Below are 16,527 nucleotides of genomic sequence, written 5' to 3' on the forward strand. Positions count from 1 at the left end.
CTTGCTGGAAAAGTCAGCTGTATGCTTCAACATCACAGCTATTCAGACTAGGTGGAGAAGGTGGAGTAGAAAGGTATCCTTGACATCCACAGAGATGCAGTCAGATTGCTAAGCCCACAGAGAGATCTGGAAATCAAAAACAGTCAAAGGGATTGGAGATACTAAGTATAATAAGAATTTAAGAATGTTAAAGTACTCTTTGGTAACAATTTCTAAGCCTGCTCCAAATACTTATTTCCCACCCTCGTTCCCTAAGGAGAGGCTCTAACTTACTCTCAGGAATTCACCCAGGCAGCTACTATGGATCTGATTCCTGAGGAAACCAGCTTACGCTATCCCGCATCGTATGTTGCTTATTATAATTCACCTTAATATTGGATTCCTTTCCATTAGGTGAATTTCCTCACCTGTTGTCAATGATTTGCCCCATAATTAAACCCTGACATTAAGATTTAATTAAAATTTCCTACCTCCTAATTGTTTTAAAATAAGCAAAATTCTGTTTCAAGTTCAAGAAAAGTAGTCCCACTATACTGATTCCCAAGTCTGGGTGATGAGCAGAATCACTGGGGAGTTGTACAGATGTTCAGGTGCCTGAGACCCATCCCCAGCGATTTGGATTCTCTGGGGAGGAGAAATCTAGTTCTGAAAAGTTCACAGATGATTCTAATCATCCGGGTTCGGGACTCCCTGGGGTAGAACTCCTCACAAGGTCTGTATCATTTTTCTTTAAGGTCATTGCCAGTCTGGAGTTGACCTGGAGCATTATCAAAAAACCAAATTACTTAAGGAATGGTCATGGGAAATTGAAAGGGAGCGGGAGGGACACTTGTCTTTAAAGCATTTGAAAGGTTGCCATCTGGAGGATGTTTTGCTGTTGTGGTTCAACTGGGACGCAGAGGTGGAAAGGGCAGAGGCCATATTATGTACAAGGAAAAGCCTTCTGGTTGTTCAGCAGTGAGAGCAACCGACAAGCTAAGAAATGAAGGGTCAAGCTTTTAGTGCCATTGACTGTAGGTGGGGCTCTTCGTTGGCTAGGAGACTGTGCCAGAGAGCCTTCTGCTTCCCAGAAGAGGCAGGGAGACAGAGGACAAGCAGCTAGCCAGATGTTGTATTCCAGGGCTCATACTTAGTTCTGTATCCACACGTAGTTGGACGTAGAGTGCCGTCATTTACTGTGGGGAGAACTTAGGTTGCCAGTCATCGTCAGGATGGAAAGCACCCTGTCACCAGTCGCTAACTTGAAAGGACGGAGGTGGGTTGAATAAAACACATCAGTCTCAAGGTTTCAAACTTGGCTGTAGGGGAATTCATTTTGCCTTCAGTTTGAGCTGGCAGGGCGGCCGTGGGTGAATCTACCCTCAGAAATACAGTGCTTCCCACCATCTCTCCAAACACTTTCTTTTGAAGAACCTTCAGGTCCTTTGGATTTAGGGACCTCTGAATTGTGGCTGACGTTAACAGAAGCCCTATTCAACTGACTGAGATGTGACCTGCTCACCTTCCATGAGGGACACCCTGCTTGCCCAAAAATCTGGGAATTCACATGTTAGGTCATTTATAAGTAAAATTACGGAAGAATAAAGTACAATCTTGACTTTACTGTACTCAGCCATGTCATTACGAAGTCTTTCTCCAACCCTTGTGAGGCCCAGAGACAAGACAGTAGAAGCATGTCATCTGTGCACAGTTTGGGACAGACCCAATGATTGGTTGTCTTGTTTTTAACTGAAACTTCTGTTTGCTGGGAGCCTTTCCCTTCAGGTAGAAACCATTTTCCAAACGGTGTTTATTTTCGGCTGCAGAAATGAACATTTTCTTGGCTGGACTTTGACTGGCTGGTTTTGTTTAACCTGCCAGAGTTTTTGCACGAATTTTAAGGAAAAAAACAGGGATGTTAGAATGATGAGGAAGGTAAACTTGCAAAATTGCATGTCAGTGGGTTAGATTATTAAATGTAATAATGGAAGCTTCAGGAAACATAACCACAGGGAAGCTTCCTTTTTTCCCAGTGTTACATATATTTATCATTCTGAAGATCTTATCAGTTGTTGCATTCTGTTCAACAGATGTATTTTTAAATTCCTGTCATGAACACAGTAGGGGCAGTGTCGTATCTGATTTCTGTACATCATATATGCTCTATATACTGCTATTGATTAGAACGGATGTGGAATTGCATGAACCCACTGAATGCAAAGTTCCAAACTGGAATCAGGTGTACGAGGCTCTGCCAAAGCGGGCAGGGGTGGGGAGATTTGTCTTCCCAGAAGGTAGTCCTGGCTGTGGTGTGGAGAAGGGCATGGAAGGAGCCAGAGTGGGTGTGATGAGGCCTCGGGTACAGGACTGGTATTGAGTTAGCTGGCTGGGGACGAGGGAAGAGGCACGGCAGGGAGGACCGCTAGCTCGCACAACTGGGAGGAGAGGAGCCCTCTGCTGGGATCCCACGAAAACGCCCAGGCTTGGGCGTCAGCTCACGGTACCCCGTGGTATGGAGGCACCACCATTTGGTGACAAGCATTTGCTCTTACCGGACCGCCGTTGCCGGGCGGTGTGGGCGGGCCTGGTGGTGGACGCGTGGGCGGCGCGAGGCAGTCACGTGCTCGGGTCGTACCCCTCCGGCTGTACCCCACGTGCCGCACGTGCAGCGCTGTGACATCAGCAGTTAGGATTCGGTAAAAAGCTGAAATTGCCCTTCTGAGGTAACTACTCTGTTCTGGTGAACTCGCTGCATCTCTCACAGAGTCTGCAGTGATTTTGAGGCATTTGAGAACTGAGGACAGACCGATAAAATTTGCAGCCTCACGTTGAAGAATGTGGGGTGCCCTTTGAAAGCTTTTACTGGCAATAATTGTATCCTTGGATCTGGCATAAAAATAACTTCCTTTCTTTTATGGAAAGTTCATACATTTTAGGGGCTCTGGAGATGCCTAAGAAAAAAATAAAATGCAGTTGACGGGCAGCTTGAAAACTTCTGGAAGGAAGTTCTGCACAATGAAGGCACTGCTGGGAGACAGACGAAAGCCGGGTCTAGAGAGATCCGAAGACACTCCCCGCAGCTGGCCGCTGCCCTCGGTGGGATCAGAGGGTGCCGTCCCATTCGGTCCCACCTGCTGTGTCTCTTCCGGAGAACCTTCTCGAGTGTCTCAGGCAGAGGTCTTTTGGTGTCTCTCCCAGCACCAGGCCGGGTCTGAACTGTTGATCACTCGGTGACCATCATGTTTACCACCTGCCTCGCGTGCCACGTCCTCACACGCACTGCAACAGACTGCAAACGAGCCGACCCTTCCAGACTCAGGCCCTGAGCCCGCCTTCCTTGTTCATAAAATGGCAGAAGTAACAGTATCTCATAGGACGGTTGTGAAGCGGACTCAAGATACACTTGGTACCCATCAGGGCAACGATTGTGCTAAGAGTGGTGTCTAGACGCTTAGGCTGAAACCCCACACTAACTTCTCAGGTCCTTCATGACTTCGGGGAGGGAGGCATTATGGGAAAAGCATCGTATCCGTTGTTGCAAGGGACATAAAGATGACAAAGACATGATTTCTGTTCTCATGGAGCTTACAGTGTAGAACATGAGTTCATTTTAAAAAAACAAGACGAAGTGTAAGTGGAATGTTCGGAAGGAGTTTCGAGGCCGCGTGGTGTGGTTGAGAGTGTAGGTTCTAGAGGCAGACCGCCCTCACAGCCCCGTGCCACCACTCCCCGTGTTCGCTTGAACAGGCTCCTGTGCTTCAGGCCTCGTTTATAAAATAGGGAAAAGTTGTGGGTGTCTACTGAGCTCATGGTGTGACGAGGATTCAGGGAGTGAGGATGACTTTGGAGGTGCTCAATAAATGGTAGCAATGATGTATTTATTCAGTACATATTTCCATGTCTACTACTATGCGCCAGTTGCTGAGAACACAAAGTTGAAGGAGACTTTGTATATTCAGGTCAGCGAAGGAAACAGACAAATCAATAATTAATTGCAATGATACATAGTGTTGAGAGCCATAATGGGAACATAAATAAGATAATGTGGGAACAGAGGAAGAGCATCTAAATCAGATTGCTGGGCAGGAAAGGCCTCCCAGAGGAAATGCTACTTGAACGGAGCTTTCAAGAAGTAAGGCTATTCAGATCCAGGAAAAGGGGGGGGGGAGCCATCAGGTTTAAAGAAACAGGATGTGGGTGGGCACCTGGCACGGAAGGGCATTGCATATTTGGGCAGTGTGGGTTTCATGTGGCGAAAGCAGAGTGCATTTGGCAATATGGAGCAAGAAAGAGTTCTAAATCCAAAAGGCCTGATCTATTAAGCTAATAAGTTTGGATTTTATGAAAATGGACTAAAATTCAGAAGGATGTCAAGTAAATGACTAATTTCTCAGAATGACTTTTTGGGAAGATCACCCCTCCAGATGTCAACTGGGACGTCAATCCCTCCAGATTGGAAGGGGAAGAACAATGAGAAGCTTGGAGGAATCTGATCAAGAAGGCAGGAGTGCCTGGTCAAGGTGACATCAGGAATGGAGGTGGGGCGGGGCCGGGACACAAGAAACTGAGGTAGAATCTAAAGGACCTGAGTGAGGAATTAGCTGTAGAAGTTGGCCTGGGGAAAGGTTCCACTTGGCCTCTGGGGTTGGTGTGCTCCAGGGTTCTCTTCTAGGCCATTTGCTCCCTTCTCCTCACACTTTTGAACAGCCTCATTCTCTCCCACAGCGTCGGTCATCACCCGACGCCAGTCACTCCCAGAGCCTTATCTCTGGCCCACGCATCCAGTCATGTCTCCTGGGCAGCTGCACCAAGGTGTTACAGACACACCTCAAGCTCAACTCATAGAAAGGCAGCTGGGATCCAAGAGAGCAAGGCGGAAGTCCGCGGCGTTTTAATGATCCCTCCTCAGAAGTCACGTAGCATCACTTTGGCCTGACAGCATGGGTTGAGTCGCCCCGCAGCTTCACCCAGATGGAAGGGAAGCAGACATGAATCCCATCACGTGGTGGGAGGGATGTCATCGTCACACCCCAGGAAGGGCAGGTGGGATGGGAGATAGTGTGGCCATCTTTGGGAATTCTGGCCTGCCACAATCTCCCATTTCTTCTCTGTTTGACTTTGCTGAGGAGAGCTGTCATCTAGAGAGCATATTTATTGAGTAAAAGCGTTTTGGTTATGCCCCTCACTAGATGTTCAAGGTGCAGAGGAAAGAGCAAAAGAGCAGAAAGGAGTTCTGGGCCTGGAGATGCCAATAGGGAAAGGCGTTGGGAGCAGGTCACATCATGTAAGGGGGGTTCACCGCCAGGGGGATTAGACTTCCCACGGACGCGTCTCTGGGTCTGGTGCTGCTGTGAGCACACAACAGAGAAGCAGGAAGAGGGCGTGTTGTCTTGCACATAGCGAGCGGCACACCCAGGCACGCCCCTTCTGCAGTCTGTGTAGACGGAACGCTGACGGATGGGGACCCTTCGCCCTAGGACAGTCCACCATGAACTCCTGCATGTGGGCCAGCAGGCTAAGGATGCACCAGAAAGTGAACAAAGAAACTTTGGTTTGGAGGCAATATCTGTCATCTTTTGACGTCAAAGTATTAAATAAAATCAGCCAACACGTTTGTTGCTGAAGTTACAAATCCATCTCTTTTCAAAGACCTAGCGCTCCAATAAGTAGAATTTCTTCAGCTCCAGATATACGAGAGAGAAACCAAGCACAGGTGGGTAGGCATTTAAAAATAAAACAGAAGATTGAAAACAGGTTTATTAATAAGGGTTCTATTACGGTTAAGAGAAAAACATGTTGGCTTCCTTGAAAAAGGAAGACACTCTGGACAGATACTTAAACTGAGGAAGGGGTCATTGATTCATTGCTTCATTCAAGAAATATGTGTTAAGCACGTAATGTGTCCTCAGCACTATTCAGAGCAATAAAGAGGTGAATGAGACCGGCTGCCTTCAAGGAATTTATGCTCTAATGGGGGCAAACAAGACGGAGCATTAGATACTGCGGTGTGTGGGAAGGGAATGAACGGGGCTGTGTGTTACAGTGACTGAACTGAGGAGGCCTGCCATAGATGGGGTGATAGGCAAGGCCTCTCCGAGGGGCTGAACTTGAAGGGTGAGAAAGAGTCAGCTGTGCCAAGTGCTGGGTGGAGAGCATCCCCGCCACAGGGGTGGCCAGCAAACACAAAAGCCCTGAAATGGGAGCAAGTTTGTGCTGCAGAGTGAGGTCTTGTGGCTGATTTGTTGGGAATACTAAACACGAATTGCTGTACTGCTGTGTTTAGACAGTGAGGGTTTTTTGCTGAGCGTGAAAGTTTGAATAGTCACTAGGTGGGGATTTTAAAAATGACTTAAAAATTATTACATCCGTTTTCTGTGCACATCGTAGACTCTTTGATGGATAGAATGAAGAGGAAATCAAACAGCTAGCTAGTTTTTTCAGTGCCGTTCCCTGAGTAAAATGTCTTTTCCCCACCGAGTTGATAAGACGCCGTCTCTGTGGCATACTGAAATCCCGCACGAACTCGTGGCTCCTCGGGACCCTCTCTTCAGTTCCAGCAATCTGCGTGTCTGGTCCTGATCCCAGGGCCGTGCTGTTTGAATTGCCCAGCTCCTTTGTCTCAGCGGCACCTTCTTGAAAGGTGCGTAGACAATGATCTAGCAGTGCTTAGCGTTTGAGTCTTTAATAGGTTGTCATAGAACACAATTAGCATCCCACGGAGCGTGTGTGTGCCCTGGATCTCAGTTTGAGAAATACTAAGCTTGTACCGCCTTGCTTCGGAAAGGACTAGCAGGCCTGGAGTTGACTCTGGAAGAAGACAGATTCGCACAACATTTATACGTGTCAGGCATTGTACAGCATGCTTCCGGGGAAAGCATCTCTAATCCTTACCTCCACCCTTTGGAGTAGCTACGACGTCCTCTGTTTTACCGGGAAGGGTCCGCGAGGTCAAGGGGCTGTGTTCTCATGGATGTCTAATACCAAGCAGTGTGCCAAGTGCTCTGGGTGGAAACATACTGCTGCCCACGTCCTGCTGCACTCAAATCGGACTGCTTGACGTACCCCCAAATACCAAAACTAATAGCTGATCTTTGTGGAGCACTCCTATGTGCGAGAATCGGGCCTCGCCCGCCGCGTGCATTATCTCATCCTGCCCTCCCACCACGGGATGGTTTTCTCCCGTGGGAACTCCAGCTTGTTCATAAGTGGCGTGGGAGATAGTGTAGCAAGCTTGAAGGGAGGCAGAGTGCTTCTCATTTTGTAGGTGAGGCGATGAGGATGGGAAAGTTAATGCACTCACTGGCAGAGCCACTCTTCTAACAAAGTGGCGAGGCTGAGATCTGGACCCAGGAGAAGTAGGTTTGGAGTCCATTCACAGCCCCATGGCCTGTCCCCCAAGTCCTGAGCTTTTCGGCTTTGGGGCCTTTGAGCATGTCACTGCCCCTGCCTCCGTTTCTCTTTTGAGGCCTATCTGGAACCCCAGCCACTTCCTGAGGCCTCACCGATTGCTCAGCGAGAAGTTATTGCTTTCTTTCATCTCCTCTGACCTGCTGTGTTTGGCAGCCGGCTAGCCTGGCTACCGGATTTCAGCCTCCCTGAGGGCTGGGGCCCCATCTTGCTCATCCTTGGCCGCACGTGGCACAGTGCCCCTCAGACAGACGGATATGTATTGAATGTTTTGAGCTGGTGCTCTCAAGGGGCTAACAAGACCTTGTATAGGGAGGATAGCTGGGGAAAAGTCGGAGCCCATCATCCCGGACAGACGACGAGTCCTCTTTTGCAATACTCCTAGTAAGTGGTGCAGAGAAGAGTATGAGGCCCGAAGGCAGACAGAACTGATTTGGAAATTGCTTCTACTATGTATTAGCTTTGTGCTCCCCACAGCTCAGTTTCCTCACTTGGGAATCCTTGTGAGATTTATACAACGCAATCATGCAATAAATATAAAAAGTCCTGGGGACATGCCATCTCCGTCCCCAGCTCCCTCATTTACTCAACAAATATTTACGGACCTCCCATGAAGCTTGAGGCACTATGCTAACCATTGTATTTATCAGTTGCTTCTATGGAATAGTATTTCAGGGTTCAGGCTGGGAGTACCCCAAGAATGGATAATATCCCCAACACTGTGCTCCTCGTTGACCCTGACCGTGGAAGCCTCATTGTCCAGTTTATCAGGGGATGTTCCCTTCATAAGCAATGTGTGATTTTATCAAAGTTCTACATGAGCTGGTGTTGGGGTAACTCAGCTCGGCTCTTCGGTTTCCTCACAGTTGCTATGAGACCCCGTGCTGGTGCAGCCAAGCCTGGGATGACTCCAAATAGCGCTATCAATCTGGGGGTGTGGAGAGTGAAGGGAGGCCTCTCCCCACAAGTTCTTCTAGGGCAATACTATGGATTCTTTATCCCTCAGGAGTTACTTCTGCAGTTAGAAGGGCTCTCTGTTTCGATATTTTATGCACCTAATTCCATTGTCCTGTGCACGAGGTGGTCAGATCCAGGCCTTGCAATAAGTCTCCAGAATCAGGGCCAGAGTGAGTTTCATGGGGACGGTTACTGTTTTCTCAAGGATTAAAATAAGCAAAGAGGATGGGATATTACATAATCAATAACACTGGCCCCTTGATTAAAAACACAAATGTAATTTATCTCAAAATTATCCTCTAGTTTGTTGTTCTCCAAAATTAGATTACAATAACAAATGGGCTGAGCCTCTAGAACAGACAGTTATCCTCATGCCAACAGCCTCCGGAGGAACAGTCTTCCCTGCCCAGATTTTCTGTGGATGGACTTTGGGGGGAAAAAGCACTTCGAAGCCGAACGTTCGAACCATACTTCTTATAGTCATTAAAGGCTGAGAGACAACCTGGCCTAATGGGGAAAGCTTGGACTTTGGAATCAGATAAACCTGGATGGAGATACTGGCTGCTTTACTGACCCAGCTGTGCGAGTTTTGCTCAACTCCGCCTTTCAGAGTCTGCCTTCTTAGCTAAAAAAATAAAACAAAACACTTAAAAATGGGAATAACAGGGGCGCCTGGGTGGCTCAGTCGTTAAATGTCTGCCTTCGGCTCAGGGCGTGATACCAGGGTCCTGGGATCCAGCCCCACATCAGGCTTCCTGCTCCTCTGGGAACCTGCTTCTTCCTCTCCCACTCCCCCTGCTTGTTTTCCCTCTCTCGCTGGCTGTCTCTCTCTCTGTCAAATAAATAAATAAAATCTTTAAAAAAAAATGGGAATAACAATATCTACCTTACAGGATTGTTTTTAGGTTTCGGATACTGTATATGAAAGTACATGACATAGTACTTGGCACATAGTAGGCCCTCAGTCTATGGTAACTAGTAAGACTACAGGTACTTAGTAGAATACAGATCAAAAGACTAACTTGGGTCCAGAACCCGAGGGCTCTGACTTCATCTTAGAAAGAGAGATACACTTCGCCAGTGTTTCTCAACTCTGGCAGCTCAGAATCTCCTAGAGAGCTTCTAAGAACGGCCGTTGTCCTGGTCTTGCCTCCAAAGATTCTGCTTTTAATTGATCTGAGCTGAGGCGGGTGTCAGGATACACTGCCTTGCCAGGGCAGAGAACCCCGTCCCGCATGCTCATCAGCGGGTGCTGGCGGACCACACGCCGGGAAGCCTTGCAGAGATGTCTATCGGGGTCTGGCCTTCAGCCTCACGAGTTCAGAAACCCTCCTGTTAGACCTTCAAGGTGATCGGTCTCAGACACATGCTGAAAAGGAAATGGAGAGACTCTTAATTTATAATTAAAAATATACCTGCCAAACAGACCAAGTACGTGCATTGGCCTGAACAGCGTATTCTCCCTTTAAGCAAACTCCAAAGGAAGCCAAATGATGGAGAAATGACTCAGCAGAGGAAGTGGTTACACAGTTTAAATGTTGCCTGGCATCGGGTTTGATGGCGCAGCAAGGGCATGTGTCCTTCAGGCAGGCTGGAGGCACTATCTCCCCACCCCCTAGCCCCTGGCCCCTTCTCACCCATGAATGGGGTTTACGCGGCATGTCCAGAGTTTGCCGCTGGGACGACACTTTCTGTGGGCTTCAGGGTCCCCCCTGCATGCCACCGTTCTCAGGCCATTCCGAAGTGGGCCCCGTAACGGGAGTCAGAGCAGTAGAACGAGCTTGCATCTGCATCTAACAAACTGACTTGCCAATGCACCAGACAGAGCAGGGTGTGAACCTCAGCTATGGTCTGATGAAAGCAAGGGTCATAAACATGCGTGGGAGTGCCCCAGAGGAAAGGATTTTGGCTTTGACCTTCATCCTTCTCATTCCACAGGAGGATTTGAAAGCTGTAGCTAAAACGCCTGCAGGATCATAAACATCTGACGTTTTTAGAGCCCATTACTGATCCCACAGTTGCCTCGCCAGTAAGGAGAGGGTCTCGGTGAATGATGGGATGGTGAGTGTGGTTGGGACGAGGTCCATAGCCAAGGCCAACATCCCCATCAACATAGGGGTGACAAATGGGCAGAACAACAGAGTGGTTGAGATGTCTGGGTTTGGTATAAAATGTTACCAGGTGAAGAAAGCAAAGTCCATTTGCCTTTAATGAGTCTTTCCAAATACTTTCACTTAGTTCTCAAAGAAATAACCCTTTCTTTTCATACTCATCATATTGGTTTACATAATATTAAGTTGGTTGACATGGTAGGTAATTAAATCACTTAAATATTACAACATATACTGTAGGCATAAACTGGTTTGGGAGCGGACGCCACTCAACTCAAAGGGGGGCGGGTGAGCTGGAGGCCGCCACGTGCACCGGGCCTGGCGAGCCGACTTAGAGGAGGGTGGAAAATAAAACCTGTTCTGCAGTAGAAAAATCCTGGCACCAGCACGTGGCCACTCCGATGGAAACCAGTGTGGACCCCACCCAAGAGAATGGGCAAAGCAAAATTAGGTCAGCTCAATGCAACAAGGATCCAAACAGAACCCAGGCAAGAAATTTCCTTCTGCCCCTCCTGGCTAAGGAAATACCCAACATGCGAAGGAACTGGTCTTAGTTTACAGCCATGATGAAAATTGGGTTTTGATAAACGTGATTATCCCGTGTCATCAGTTAATAAAGTGGACATAGTTCTCATTCTCTGGTAAGAATGACTGAACAGTGATTCTCAATCCTGAATAAATTACTCCCTTTAGGTATTTTAGAAGACTTCTGAACCCGGAGTGACCCTAACATTTGACTCTTGCTTTCTTCACCTGGTAACATTTGCTTTAAGTGTGGGGAGATTGGGGGAAAAGAAGAAGAATATGGAAGAATTCTGTACCAGAAGTCCTTCTCAAGACTCTAAGATATATATTTAAAAAACATTGACAGGGGTGCCTGGGTGGCTCAGTAAGTTAAGCGTCTCCCTTTGGCTCAGATCGTGATCCTGGAGTCCCAGGATCGAGCACCACATCGGGCTCCCTGCTCAGTGGGGAGCCTGCTTCTCCCTCTCCCTCTGCCCCCCCCCCAGCTCATGCTCTCTCTCTCTCTCTTGCTCACTCTCTCTCTCAGATAAATAAATAAAATCTTTTAAAAAATATTGACAAATGATATATATTTTAAGTTAAAATGTTTTAAGTATGTATTTTTATCCTTGATTCATCATTTAACATATATTTACTGAGTGCCTACTGTGTGTCAGAATTCTAGGATCTGGGAATGCAGAACTGAATAAGACCAACAAAGTCCCTGCCCTCAGATGAGCATTCTGGTGAAGGAGACGGTGGTGAATGGCGTCTGATATGCCGTGTGTAATGTGCACCACCATGCACATGTATGAACTCAGGGTAAGCAGACTCATGATGGGGTGGACAGGCAGTCACAGGACAAGCCTTGCCAGTGAAGAAACAGTGGAGATGTGACTCTGTGGGCAGCGGGGAGCCATGTGGAGATCTAGGGGAGACTCTCGGGAGCAGAGGGGCCAATGAGGGCGAGGCCCCGAGTTGGGCCTGAGCTGGTATTTAAGGAACAGCAAGAAGCACAGTCTGCCTGGAGGGGCAGGTTGGAAGGCAAGAGCCAAAGGGTAAGGTGAGCCGTACAGTCATCCAGGGCATGGGGACCCTGGGAGCGACTTTGGATCTGACCCTGAAAATGAGAAGAAGCCACCGGGGGCTTCCAAGAAGGGGACTGGCCAGGTCTGACTGCTATGTTTAAAAGGTCCCCCTGCTGCGGTATGAAGAGACTTGATGATGAGGGGCAAGAGTGCAAGTTAAAGCCACAAATGGGGCAGACCAGGAAGAGTCAGTGATGTGGGAGGGGACCAGTGGAGCAGTGCTGCCAGAAAGCAAAGCTAGGGAAGCGTCCAAGGCTCGGAGGGACTGGAAGGTGCTCTGGAGGCCTGGCAAGGCCGGTGGGGAGAAGCCAGAAGTTGGAAGCCTCACAGGAGCACAGGAAGTAGCTACACTGAGGAGTCTGAGCCCTTTCAAGTGGCTTGAAGGGAAAGGGCAGGAGAGACAAGGGCTGGAGAGGGAAGGACCTGGGTCTGGGAGAGGTGCAGGTAATAGGCTGGGGGGAGGGAACCAGGAGGTGGCTCCGCAGGCCTCCCAGAGTCCTCTGCGCCGAGTGTGAGGCTTCCTGTGAAGGAGCAGAGGGATAGCTTTGTTTATGGCTAGGAGGTGACCAGGCAGAACTTGACTTACTTCACCATGAGGAGCATTTTGCCTGACTTAGGAGCTATTTCCTTATTGCCTTCTGCTCTTCCGGTTTTCTTCTCCCTCCAGTGGGGAGGGCCGAGTCAGGAAGCCCACAGAAGCCTGCTTTTTGTTTGTCTTTGCAGCAGACTTGACTGGGGTGGGTGGGGGGGGGGTTGGGGGCCTGTGGTGGGGCCTGCAGAGTATCGGGGAGATGGCCTGGTGCCGCAGGGGGCTGATCTTGCCCATTTTTGGCAGTCATTGTTGGGGAATGCTACTGGGCAGGGTTCCCATGTTAGAGGGAAAATAAGCTCAAGGCTTACATTTCTCAGGCTTTAGGTGGACTCTCTGTGGTTTTAAAGCTTTTGAAAAATGTCTGTTTATGGGAATCTATTTTATATATAGGTGTCAGCAATCTGACTGGAGAGAAAGAGGTTCCTGGCAGCCTCAGGACCTGGCTGGGACCCCAGTGTGGACTGGAAATGTCCAGGCATCAGGTCACTTTTGAGGATCGGATCTTTCTGGCTGGGGAATGGAAGGAGCCTGGTTCAGAGATTTTACCCTAAAGGTCTGGCCTTAATTTTTCGCCATTTTTGCCTCCACCCCTAGGTCCTGACTGGCCTTTGGGAACAGATGAGGCAAGGGGTTGAAGATCTTTGGGCTTGCAGTTCTGCCCCAACACAGCCCTTCCTCCTTTTGATGTGCCCAACACAGGGAAGTGAAGGCAAACCTGTGCTTCTGAGGACAAGAAAGCCTAATATGGACCTTCATAAGCCAGTGTTGGCCCTGTGGAGTATGGCTCTTTCCTGGGCTGGAGGCAGGCCTAGGGCCTAGAATCAAAACAGGTCGCATGGCCATTCTCTCCAAGCCCACACCTGAATCCTTCCAATAGGCATCCTTAGAGGCATCTGGGGAAAGGCCTGCACGCTGGGGAGGAGCCAGAGCCAGAAGCCCTCCCAACCGGACCTGTAGCCTGCTGCCCTGCTATCCGTGCCCTAGTAGGGGGAGGACTCACGTGGGAGGAGGCTGAAGGTGGGAGGAAGAACGGGTGAGTGAAGAGAGCAGAGAAAAAGAAAGGCAGAGCTTCCCTGGCCAGGACAGCTCCCAGGGGGCGCCTTTCTTAAGTTTTCGAAACATTGCTTTTATTGGTGAATACGACCACCATACATACACTTGCGAATGTATACAAGTATATATGTATGGTTTACTAAAGAATTCTAAAGGGAACACCTGGGGAATCATTGCTTAGTCAAGAAGCAGAACAGAGCCTGCACCCCAGACACCTCCGGGCAACCCCTACCACCCCACCCAGGGTGACCATCGTCCTAACCTGTGGTAACATCTCTTTACTTTCCTTTATAGTGTGATCACTTACGTATGTATCTGAAACACTAAACTCCAGCTTTGATTGTTTTTCAATGGTATGGGAATAGAATCATACTCTATATGTCCTTTTGTCTTGCCTCTGTCCCTCAACATTGTTCCTTGAGACTCATCCGTACTGTTATGTTAGTTTCCTGATTTTCACTGAGGTATATGATTCTCTTGTACGAATATGCCATGATTACTTTCTATTGACTGGAGATGGGAAATTGGCTGTTGTGCAGGGCTGTTGGCAATGCACAGCGCTGTGATGAATAGCTTTGTGAGTCACGGTGCACATGTGCCCAGGTTTCTCTGCAGTGTGTACGTAAAATTGGAAGTTCTGGGTTCGCATATCCATCATCTTAAAGATAATGCCAAACTGTTTTCCAGAAAGATGAACTGGGTTGTCCAAGTCTATATCCTTGCTGGTTCTTCTCTGTTTTTTAATTCCTGAGAGAAGCATGTCACAATCTCCCACTATGTTTGTGGGTTTGTCTGTTTATCATGTGAAGTTTTTTTGGGTTCTTTTGCTTCATATATTTGAAGCTATGTTATTTATTTTTTTAAAAAAGATTTTATTTATTTACTTATTTGACAGAGAGACAGCGAAAGAGGGAACACAAGCAGGGGTAAGTGGAGAGGGAGAAGCAGACTCCATGCTGAGCAGGGAGCCCGATGCAGGGCTCGAACCCAGGACCCTGGGATCATGACCTGAACCGAAGGCAGGCGCTTAACCAACTGAGCCCCCCAGGCGCCCCTGAAGTGATGTTATTAGATACACAAAATTGTTATATCTTCTTGGTGAATTGATCGTATTCAGAAACGTTTGGAGGTTCAAGAACATTTATAAGAAGATTATGCATTGCCGACGACGCTGAACCACAGCCCCAACTGGGAAATTGTCCAAATGTTATTTTATCACTAGGAAATGACCCTAATTACCTCTGCTAATGCTTTATGCATTAAAGTCTATTTTGTACTTCTAACCTTGTTGCTTCCAGGATCTTGGGAGGAAGACAGCCCAAGACAAAGTGAAGTTGCTACAGGTAAACCAAAGATGGCTGGAGAGAGAAAAATAAGGCTGCTCCTCAGTGAACCACCCACCCTTTCTGAGCTCAGGAAGTTGAAGGATCCTCAGTTTACTGCCTTGAGGGGACTGGAATGAGGCCAAGGAGGAGGAGCAGAGCCTTAAGGACAGTCACTTCCCATCAGAACACCTGCTAGACCGGTGATCAGAGCGTGGGAAACTCAGCTGTGTGCATACATGGCCTCTCTACGCGCTCACCCCACAGCTCTGGGGTTTGTGGCCAGTGGGAGAGAGAATGCTCTCAGGTGTGTGCGAGGATATACTTCCTGCCAGCTCAGGATAGGACTCCAGATATTTGTGAATCTATCATTCTCTTCTTCCTGTACATACTTATCCACTCAACAATACTTATTTTTAAGGGTAAAGTAAGTTTTTATTATAGTCTTATAGTAAAGGGGAGAGCCTTAACTTGCAAGACAATTCTTGGGCAGTACGTACAACATACTTTTTATTTCCATGGAAGGGACTCAAACACAGACTGAGACTACAGAGTACACACTAGAAGTCAGCAAATGCCAGAAATGGAGTAGGAAAAAGACAAAGAAATATGGCCTAAACGCACAGAACCCTTCACCGGGATCTGCTGACTGAAGCCAGGACCAGGGCTGGATCACAGGATGGGAACGGGTTCCAGGACAGGTGGAACGGGAATGGGGTGAGGGCGGGGAAGGGTCCGCACTGGGGGGGTGTGGGGGGCTGGGGTTGGGTTGAGTGCCCAGTAAATTGCTCTTGGTATTTACATACAAAATCAGTTGACTCTATTTCTTAGAAACGCTCAGGGATAGAGAGGAAGATTTGATTATCGCTTTGTGAATGTGTCGCTTTGCAATGCCGACATCATCAGAAATAGGGACGATTCACTCAGATTCAAATTTCAGTAGCAGGAAACCGTATCAAAGCATCATCACTGGCCCCTGATACAAAACCTCTCCCCAACCTGATCATCCCTCCTGGTCCTTCTCCCTACCCCCGCTTGGCAGCTACCGCTTCCTGCTGCCCGCTGTCCCCCACACGTACATGAGTGTTGCACCCCCACCCCCCCACAAGGCTGGCTGAGAGAAGCAGGCATGAAACCGGCCAAAGGCTCCATTTGTTTTTATACCACAGACTTCTTCAAGGATCTGGTCTTTCAATAGGAATGATAAATAGCTTTATAGAAAAAAAAAATCCTCATAAAGAAGGGGGATTTATTCTGATTACTTGCAACCAGTCATCTTCTTAAGCAGAGCAGTGCACAGACTCACCAAGGCTCTGAAATGGAGGTGAGGGGGCCTGGGAGGAAGGGCCTGGGACGGGCAGGAGTCCTCGGGCCTGTGCCCACCCGGCTTGGCTGGAGGAGCTGGGGGCTGGTCAGGACACCGTGTGCTCAGAGGGCCGGCCAGCTGTCTGTCCTCCACAGAAAAAGCTGCCAAGTTGGGCTGTTTGGGTTTAAAAATTCCTGGTGCGGACAGG

General features: G+C 48.4%; 1 long non-coding RNA gene across 1 annotated transcript; it reads left to right on the forward strand.

Moving 5' to 3' along the window:
• The first annotated feature begins 9,300 nt into the window (after positions 1-9,300).
• On the forward strand, positions 9,301-15,719 carry LOC123791961 (uncharacterized). Its single transcript, XR_006779563.2, has 3 exons — positions 9,301-10,404; positions 11,636-11,780; positions 13,233-15,719. It is a non-coding gene; the product is annotated as an uncharacterized LOC123791961 (long non-coding RNA).
• Positions 15,720-16,527: the final 808 nt, after the last annotated feature.

The sequence above is a fragment of the Ursus americanus genome, chromosome 10, assembly GCF_024610735.1.
Source record: "Ursus americanus isolate L20-20 chromosome 10, mUrsAme1.1.p, whole genome shotgun sequence".
In the NCBI taxonomy this organism is placed as follows: domain Eukaryota; kingdom Metazoa; phylum Chordata; class Mammalia; order Carnivora; family Ursidae; genus Ursus; species Ursus americanus.